Source organism: Galeopterus variegatus, unplaced genomic scaffold (genome assembly GCF_000696425.1).
Source record: "Galeopterus variegatus unplaced genomic scaffold, G_variegatus-3.0.2 Scaffold7622, whole genome shotgun sequence".
Classification (NCBI taxonomy): Eukaryota; Metazoa; Chordata; class Mammalia; order Dermoptera; family Cynocephalidae; genus Galeopterus; species Galeopterus variegatus.
In genome coordinates, this window is record NW_007733733.1 from 3038 (window position 1) to 13045 (window position 10008).

Consider the following 10008-nt stretch of genomic DNA (forward strand, 5'->3'; position numbering starts at 1 on the left):
TGCTGGCATTCAACATTGCTTTGTTCTAAATAGTATCTATCATGCCCTTCTTTGGGAAATTGATCCATAAAATTTTATTATAGAAGACAAACATAATACTACCAAGAAAAGAAAAAGCATCAATATTTGAAAATTATCTTTGCTTAGTGTTTCATCCATTACTTTGGAAGCTCAACACACCTAGATTTCCCTGAGAAGTCTCCTTTGACTTTTGAAATTTAATGAAAATCTTGTGTGATTGCTCCTATTGTGCAAGAGAAGGCACCATGTTGTATTCTATTCTTTATCAAAAACATATTAATCCTAATGACAGAAAAGTCTTTGAAAGAAACTTAGGACTCACTTATCATGAATATACGCCTTTGGAGATTCAGAGCTTTCTTCATCCCTAATTAAAACTTAACCTGGATTATCAATAGCTTTATCCCATTTCTGAGAGTGTTTAATACCAATAGGGCAGTAGCCAAGCAGATTACACCAATGTCTTTGGTCTTATACGTAAGAATTATCCATGGAGTGCTAGCTATTCAGTAGAAGCTAGTATGAACCCCTTAACTATGGTCCCCAGCAGGCTAACTCCTTTATTATTAAAGGCCCTAAGAGAATATGTTTTATTTGTGTGGTGTCTGTCAGGATTAATATGTGATTTAATAATGCAATATAAAATCTGTGGGCCCACCTACCGTAGGCTTATACATTGATGAAGATTTAGATTAATGGGTAGAAAAGAGGTACTGATGCATCGTTTCTTGTCCAAATCAATATGTTTGATGTTTCTTCATAATGTTTAGGCTTCAAGGTCTCGTTGACTTCACTTCCCTGAAACCACTACTTTATGTTGGTTTCATCATCACTCATGACACCAAATTGTCCATTGTATTTCTAGATTGGATTTATGAGGGAAAACCACATATGGGCATCAGAAAGCACCAGAGGCAGATGTGTTGGCACAGGGAAGAGACAACAACTGTCCAATTACATCTAAGTGGTACTGATGAAAATCTCAGCTGAGCTAGTTGCTACAGCAGTGGCTGGAGTAGGAGATGTGGCTTATAGATGTGAAGTACCACAGAGAGCCATCATATACAGGAGGAGCCTGTCTCTTAGCCAAATTCTTTGTAACCTTAAACAAAAGTTCTCAAACAAATGCTCCTGTAACTACGTAAAAGGTTAAATAAACCTTTAAAGAATATGTGTTGACAGGTGAGAGACCATTGAGTTATAGGCAAAAATTGTCTTTTGATGATTTTCCTTCAGTTATATAATTCCAAAATATGCTTCTAAGTTTTGTAAACACAAATAATGGTTTGTCAGCATAGACAGAGGCAATTAGTTTCTAAGCCCCTATTCCAATTCTTCCTAGATTAATGGGACGTCATTGTGAACCACATATCACTTTATTCATTTGCAAGGAGTCTTCTAGTCATTTTTCCACAGTAGATTAACCTGTATGAGGTTGAAAATACTGATGAGATGGTCTGTCAATAGATATGCTTTCAGAACCCTAAGAGTTAATTATAACCTATAATGTTTTAAGGGTGTCAGGCAGAAATGATCAGAATTAACATTTCCAAAACTCATATGTGAAATTAACTCATAGAAATGAACCAAATGCAGTGTTGAGGCCTTGGTTCATTCACCTTTACAATTTACTTATATTATAATTTTTGACCCTCTTTATGATACAATTTGATATCTTACCATTTTCTCTTATAATTGATACATTATCAAGAAATAGTAACAATTAAGATACATCCAGACACTTGTAAAATAACCTCCTCCAGTGCAAAAATAATAATGTCTGTAATCTTTATGGGATTCTAAGAAGAAAAAAAAATACATACATACATATATAGATAGATAGGTAGATAGATAGATAGATAGATAGATAGATAGATAGATAGATAGATAACTATACCATAAAATGTATGTGTTTATGCATATTATATTTCACACTTCTTAATGCCACCCCTTTCAAATCAGGGCCGTTCCTTTTCATTCTGTATTAGGTGGGTATATAATGAAGTGTTGGTTCCTGGCCTTCTAGTGTAAGTATAATCCATTATGGATAATCCATACAGTGTTATACTAATTACATAGTATTTTGAATACAGGAAATAATAAATTACACTGAATACTGTATAGTTCTAAATGAAAGATTTTACGATTATGTTGAAGAATCACTTCTTGTTTCAATGATCACTCTAAATTTCTATTGATAACGTAGTATTGTCTTGAAAGAGCATGGGATTTGCCACTGCTTTTAATTTTAAGCTTCATTACTTGGCATTACTGCAGATGAACAAAGTGACTCAACCTTCTGAGCTTCAAAATTCTGAGCTATCCAATAGAAAAGTAATCATGTCATGGATTTTTCCAGGTTTTAGGTACTGATGTTTTAAACTTGAGAAATTTCATGTCACAAAGTTGATGTGAAAGACTATTTTTTCCGTACATACACATCTTGTTTTCTATAGTAGGCTATAAGGAGGAATTAAGGGTTTTAAAATCCTATTTAAATCCTATTTAAAATCCTAAAACAGTTTACTCAGCTTTAGCACAAAAAAAAGAAGGCTTCAGAAATATTTGATGAAAGGGGCAGCTCATGGCTCACTTGGGAGAGTGTGGTGCTGATAACACCAAGGCCACGGGTTCCAATCTCTATATAGGGATGGCGGGTTAGCTCACTTGGGAGAGCTGACAACACTAAGTCAAGTGTTAAGATCACCTTACTGGTCATCTTTAAATACACACACACACACACACACACACACACACACACACACACACATATAATCATATATGATGAAAAATAATTTTATTCTTTCCCCCTTCAGGAATTTTGTGCTATTTTTTTAGAAGGTATTAGATTCCTAAGGAGTGTGCTTTTGTCAACACTAAAATATAGTTCCTCCTGCTCTAACAACACCATCCTCACAAAATTCCATATATTTAATAAGTGGAAACCACAACACCATCCCATATTTCTTTGATTTGTTTGATTTGATTTGTCTCTCAGAGCAGTCAGTATTGGTTGCTGCCAGTGACAGGTCTATTATTAATTCCACAGGATTGTCTCAGGAGTTCTTCAAGTCACAGCAACCTCAGAGACATCTGGAACACTATGACTGGGGTCCCAGGAGTGAAACATGCACACACAGGGATCTCCACTCCCATCTGTTCCATCTGCACAGTAGCTGTTGTAAGCAACATCCTCTACTACTCATTATGTTCACGGAGTGCGGCGTTCATGAAGCTATGTCTCTTTTCCTCCCCACGCTGGCCATGGCTGATATCATTCTCTCCACAGTCACCGCACAAAAGATTCCAGAAATCCTCTGGTTTCAAGCTTGGGTATTTCTTTTGGTAGCTGTGTGTCCCAGATATTTTTATTCTACTTAACTTTGAGGCAGTATCTGCTATATTTCTGGCCATGGCATTTGAGCATTATGTGGCCATGTGTTATCCACTAAGATATACTACCTGTCTAACCCCTTCAGTCATTGGAAAAATGGGTATTGTGGCTGTGACTAGGAATTTCTTCATCTGCTCCCCCTTGTTTTCTCTGGTTTATTGGCTTACTTACTGTGGGGAGAACATTAATCATCACTCATATTGTGAATATATGGGCATTGCCAGGCCGGCCTGCTATAGGATCAAGGTCAGCCTCTACTATGGGATGGTTCTGGCCCTTTCTCTACATGCCCAGAAGTGGTGCTTATTATCGTCTCCGATGCCCTTATACTTTGTACTCTGTTTAGAATTCCTTCTTGAGATCCCCGACTCAAGGCTCTGGGTATGTGCGGCTCCCGTCTCTGTCATCCTCCTGTTCGATACACCACATTTCTTTTCCTTCTTCGAAGACTAATTGGGGGCCACAGCATACCACTCCATATACCTGTCTTCCTTTGCTAATCTTTATGTGGTGGTACCACTCACTTTCAACCTCATCATTTAGGGAGTTAAGATCAAGAAAATTAAGGACAGGGTTATCCAGGCTTTTTCACAGAGGAAGACATTTAGTTGACATAGAGTGAGCAGCTAAGTTCTTCGTTTTCCTAAGTAACTTCACAACTGAAGAGTACCTGAAATTATAGTGAACATCTTGGATCATGCCGACATTAGGAAAAACAATAACGGTCATTTTTGGTTAAATAAGAAAATGTTAAAATGTTAGTATTGATGATGCTTTTGTTGAGGGAAGTATTAGTTGAAGGACCCCTTATTTTCTGTGTACTATTCAGCTTTGTAATACAGCAGTCTTAAAGCATAATAATTTAATAGCTATTTTCAATTATATATTAACACAGAAAAACAGGACATCTCAAGATACAGCCCACCATCACACACTAAACAAACAAAAAACAAAATCTTAAAACAACCTACCACATGTTTGGCTTATTATCCTATAATATTAACTCTAAAGTTCAGAGAAAATAGTACACACATATATATAGCATCATGATTGAATAACTGAGCATTTGAATTCTGAGTTCAAGTTTTGAATTCCAGATGTCTGGGCTTGGTCAAGAGTATTTAGTCTTTCTGAGCTTTTGTATATTTATCTTTATAATGGTTATAAAATATTATACTCTAGTAAGGTTGTTGAAAGGATTAAATACGATGATCTATACAAAGCTCCTAAATAGGTACTAATATGAATTAAAAATTGAAGAATTTTACCTAATGTTACAAATAGCAGTTGTATAATCATCCTGCTTCCCACAAACACTGAACTTGCAGGACAGAGGATGTTTGTTTGTTTGTTTTATGTCTTCCTTCCTATATGTCAGCAATTATGCAACAAAATGGCAGTAGGTGATCTTGAGGCATTGAACTATTTTAATTTCTTAGTGCTGAGAGAGGAGAAACATTTTACCACAACGAGATTTTTAAGATTAATAGACAATACATTACTTACAGCCATTGAAATGAATAAAAAGCATCCATAACTGCTTCTTAAATGAATGTAAAAGCAGTAGTTATCCTCTAGGTCGTTGTTTGCTGGCACTATGATGACTATGATGACTGCATTTTCATTTTTACCATAAAGTCAATAATTATCACCGTTAGTGGCAACAGTAAAAGGTATTCATTGGGAAATATAAATAGCAATGTGATATCAGAATACATGATAAGATAATAATGAATAATTAAGTAATGAAGAGATTTTATATATTCACTTATACAAACTAAGAAACATAAATGTTCACCACACTGATGATGAATGTGAAAAATTAAAACATAATTAATGCCCAGGATGAATATTTTAATATATACATCACAAAAATATAGCATAGGGCAATTGCTATGGGACAAGTGCTTATATGGAAGTAAAATTAAAATATTTTAAACAGAAATTGCAGAATGATACATATCATGTTTTCTCAAATATATAGATATGCACACATGTATATGCAAACATATATACATCATATTTACATATAATTAAGGACAATATATAGACTTTAACAGATGTGCAAATTTTAAAGGAAACACTTCAATTAAATTTTAAAATAAACAAAAACATTTAAAACAAATTACGTATATCAGTTCTCTCCTTTTCGAGATGTGATATATAGCATTAGCATTACTTTATATGATTTCGCCTGTCATGTATATTTTTGGTTTTTCCTTTATACAACATATAATCTTATGTCCAAGTTATCCTCAATTTATATAAATACTAATCAAATATTTAATTAGTTTAAAAAGTATTCAGTCTTTATGTTTGAATGCTTTCATAGCCCCCAGAAATTACTGTTAACACTTTGTTCTAATTTTTCTACCACCCAGAGGCTACTTTAGGGCATTTTTTAGGAGAATTACTAGAGAACGGTAGTATGCCTGCTTGGGAAAATTTATTATAACTTCACATTTAAGAAAGAACAATGAACACATTTATCTGTTTATAGAATTCTTAGCTAACAACTGTTTGTTCAAAATCCTAGATATGTGTTATTCAAAAACTTTACCTAAGAATCCAAAGTCTGGAGACAAATACAGTCTGAAGACAAAGCTTACATCCACCTGCTAATCACTTGAAATTGATAATTTTTGAAATACCAAACTTCTCTGATCCCCACTACTTACATTTCTAACTGTATCTTAATGCACTGCTACTTTCATCCATAAAATTGGTCAAATGTGTAATTATTTTATGTGTCTTGTTATTGTATTCCTTCAATTTCAAAATGTAAACTCTATACATAGAAACAAGTAATGATAAATGTTTATATGGAAGTGATATAATATGTAATATTTAATATGTAACACAGTGATGGTAATATAATATTTAGCAAATTTGGTAAAAACAATTTCTATTTTATTCTAGAAGTTGGCAGTGAGGAAGAAAAATCTAAGTTTATCATGATTTTCAAATTTTTATATGGTCACATCCCTTTTGGTCTAAATGTTGCTCTGAAACTTGTTTTCTTGTTGCAATGTTTTGTTTTAGGCCAATGTTTGATACATATTCATGTAGAATAACATAATTCATTAATTGTTGCATGTTGCACATACATTCTTAAAGTGTACAGGAATTAGAGTATGAAATAGTTTTTTGAGAAGGTCAGTATTATTGACAATCTTAGCCAAACATTTAAGAAATAAAAAGAAAAATTATAAACTATCAATTATATAATTAGGGAATAAAATGATCAAATTTACTTCAATGTATTTAATAACATAGACAAAAAGGGAAAATTCCTTTGAATACACAAACTAACAAAGCTCCTTCTAGGAAATAGATAATCTAAGCAGTCTTGAAACTCTAGTAGGACTGTAACTGGAAACTTTCTAATAAGAAATTTGCCAGGCCCAGATGCTTTTGCTAGGTTAACACACACACACACACACACACACACACACACACACACACACATTGAGGGGAAAATAATATAAATCTTATACAAAGTTTTCTCGGAAAACAGTACAGGAGAAAATCCTTCACAAAATATTTCATAAGGGCAGCTTTATGCTGATATAAAATTGAGACTATGTTATGATGAGGTAAGAAAACTCCTGGCCATATCTTTAAAAAATAAAACCTCCTTTCCCCCCACACTTAGCAATTCTTGTCCTTAACTGTGCACATTTGATTCCAGAATAATACTGTGAGTTTTCTCTCTGTTGATCACTATCTTGGAAAGTTTCCAAATTTCAAATTCTTGGAGATGTCCTCCTGTGGAGATGGCACTTCATAAGGTCTGGTCACCTCTGCACATTAATTCATAAATTTAAGTTGTCAGCCACACACATTGAAAACAAATACCATTGCATAAGCACCAGACTCCTGGAAATTTGGTTCACCTTATATTACAGCTTTAGTGGGTGCTGCTACATCAACCTACATGGCAGGAGAAAAGCTTCGGGAATGTCCCTTTTCACCAGGGTCCCATGTCAGCAGATTCAAGATCTCCAATATCTTGACATCTTAATGTTCTGACCCAGCCAGACTGTCATTGGTATCACTATTCTTGAAGACTGAACTGAATGGATAAAGCACGTACTTATACATCGGGTACAGTGTGAACCCTCTGGATGTTGTCTCTAAATTTATAAAATCCAAAGGTGACTCTTTCGTGATCCTCCAGCTTTGCAGAGGGACTATGGAAACCTGAAAATAAGCTGATTATCCACAGATAAGATAACAGATAGAAAAGGGAAGGTACTTTTGTTAAAATAAAGGCCCAATTTAAAGAAAAAGACCACTAGCAACAGAGGCAATAATAGGCTAGTCCAAGATCTTACTGTATATCTTCAAAACTTTGGAATTGTCATGGTTAAGGATAAAATGACCCTCCCACCATAGCCCTGTGAGAATCAATGACACTCACAGGGAGGACTGTGAATGTCATCTTCTGAATGAGAGAATCAATCAGGTCCCAGTCAGAGTGGATCTAGTAGGTTTATCATTTCAAGTAGAAATACCGGCCCATGTCAAGGAAGCAGAAAAAATAGAGTTCTCTACAGAAACCAGACCAGTCTCAGTGTCCTGGGGCTGTGTAAGTGTTCCTTTAGGACCTTGATGACTCAGAATCATTTCTTTTCCTTGCTTAGAAGTCTTAATGCAGGGCCGGCCCGGTGGCGCACTGGATAGTGTGCTGCTTGGGAAGCGCGGCTGCGCTCCCGCCCGAGGGTTCGGATCCCACATACAGACCAGTTCCCGCTCACTGGCTGAGGTAGGCGCGGGAGCAACACCGAGGGTTGCAATCCCGTTGCCGGTCCCCGGTCCGGTATGGGGGCAACACTGAGGGTTGCGATCCGTTGCCGGACACGGAAAAAGACAAAAAAAAAAAAAAAAAAAGAAGTCTTAATGCAATATTCTATCAAAATTTTTCAGTTATTTGGATATCATGCTACTTGAAATGAACTTTAGAATGTATGTTAGACTTGCCAGGATGAAACTGGAGAAATGCATCCCAAGAAAATAACTGTTATTAGCAGAGTTAGGAAAGTATAATTTGTTGTGGGAGATTAGAAGACAAAACGGTGCGGAGAATATAAAGAAGCATAGTAAAACAGAATGTAAAAATATAGAACTTTAAATAATATTATTGAGTGCAATTATTTTATACAGTTAATCTGGAAATGCACATTTTAGGGATTAGGACACAATGTAGTCATTGCTAAGTGGGCAATCTGTAGAGTCAGACTGTCGATAATCAAATCTCTGCTCCACTTCTCCTAATTATAAAGCATTAAGAAAGTTATTTTATCTATGTGCCCACTTTTAATTGAAAAAAACACATACATACATACATATATATATATAAAAAGGTAACTCCTTTGGCAGCTTCAAAATTGAGCATTCCCGATGATGTGTTTGCTCCCTACAGTGTTGTAAATTACTTCTAGGTCCATTTGAGCTTTGTGGAAGAAAAGGAAAGGCACTCTTAGAAGTTCTGTGACTGCACAGGCCACATGGTCATTACTACTCTAATGCTGGTTTCCCAGCTTCCTGGAAAGGAGGTTGTTGGGAGGGAGAGGGGAAAGGGAGGAGGGAGGGAGGTTTCAGTAATGGGCCACAATAATCAACCACATTGTATATCGACAAAATAAAATAAAAGAAAAGAAGTTTCACCACAACAAAAATATTTTTTAACTCAAAATCATTAATTGACCTTGAAGTGGAGGGTGGAGAGTGGTGGTTCACACAACCATTAGTAAAAATAGGGTCTCTCAGAAAAAGACAACCACCAAACAAACAAACAAAATCTGACTTTATGAGATACAAAACCGATCACAGAGGAAGTTGGTATGTCATAATACTGGTTGAGAAAAAAAATGGTCTATTAAATAATCATTTCAGTTGACAACTCACTAGAAAATGTATATTTACATCAATATGCTATTAAAAATTCTTAGCTTACACCATGACTACCATGACCAACAAATAAATGGAACAATGGAGAAATAGCTGTGACATAGTATGAAACAGTAGCAGCCCTGGTAAAGTGCTAATTGAAAACAAATTGGCCCACCATTATTTACAAGTTATTTAAAATCCCTTTATCTCAATTTCCTGATCTACAAAATTGAATGATTGTGATTTACCCTATAGATTTTCTGTGAATATTAATAGTGAGAAACACTACCTAGAGCTTCCAAGGCGCCTGGCATAGAATATACGTCTGATAATTATAAACAAAAGTATTATTTTTATAGGAGTTATTATTACTATGGTGTTTAGTATATTATTAGCAGTAAAAATACAAACATTAAAAATAAACTCTACCAATTTGTGGGAAATGCTTATATAATCATATGGTATATACATTTATGACAGCCTTATTCAAAATCAAAACTATAAGACAGAAAAATGTCCATCAACTGATGAGTGAATAAACAGTTGTAAATAATACAATCAAATAGTAGTCAATAATAAAAATAAATTAACCATGTATACAGGCAACAACAAAAATGAATCTCAAAAGCATTATTCTAAGTGAAAGAATCCATAGGGATAAAGTTCCACTAGTTACTATTTTATTTACATGACCTCTC

The 10008-nt window shown here is 34.8% G+C and overlaps 1 pseudogene; it reads left to right on the forward strand.

The window, feature by feature from the left end:
- Window positions 1-3124: 3124 nt before the first annotated feature.
- On the forward strand, window positions 3125-4027 carry LOC103607659 (annotated as a pseudogene).
- Window positions 4028-10008: the final 5981 nt, after the last annotated feature.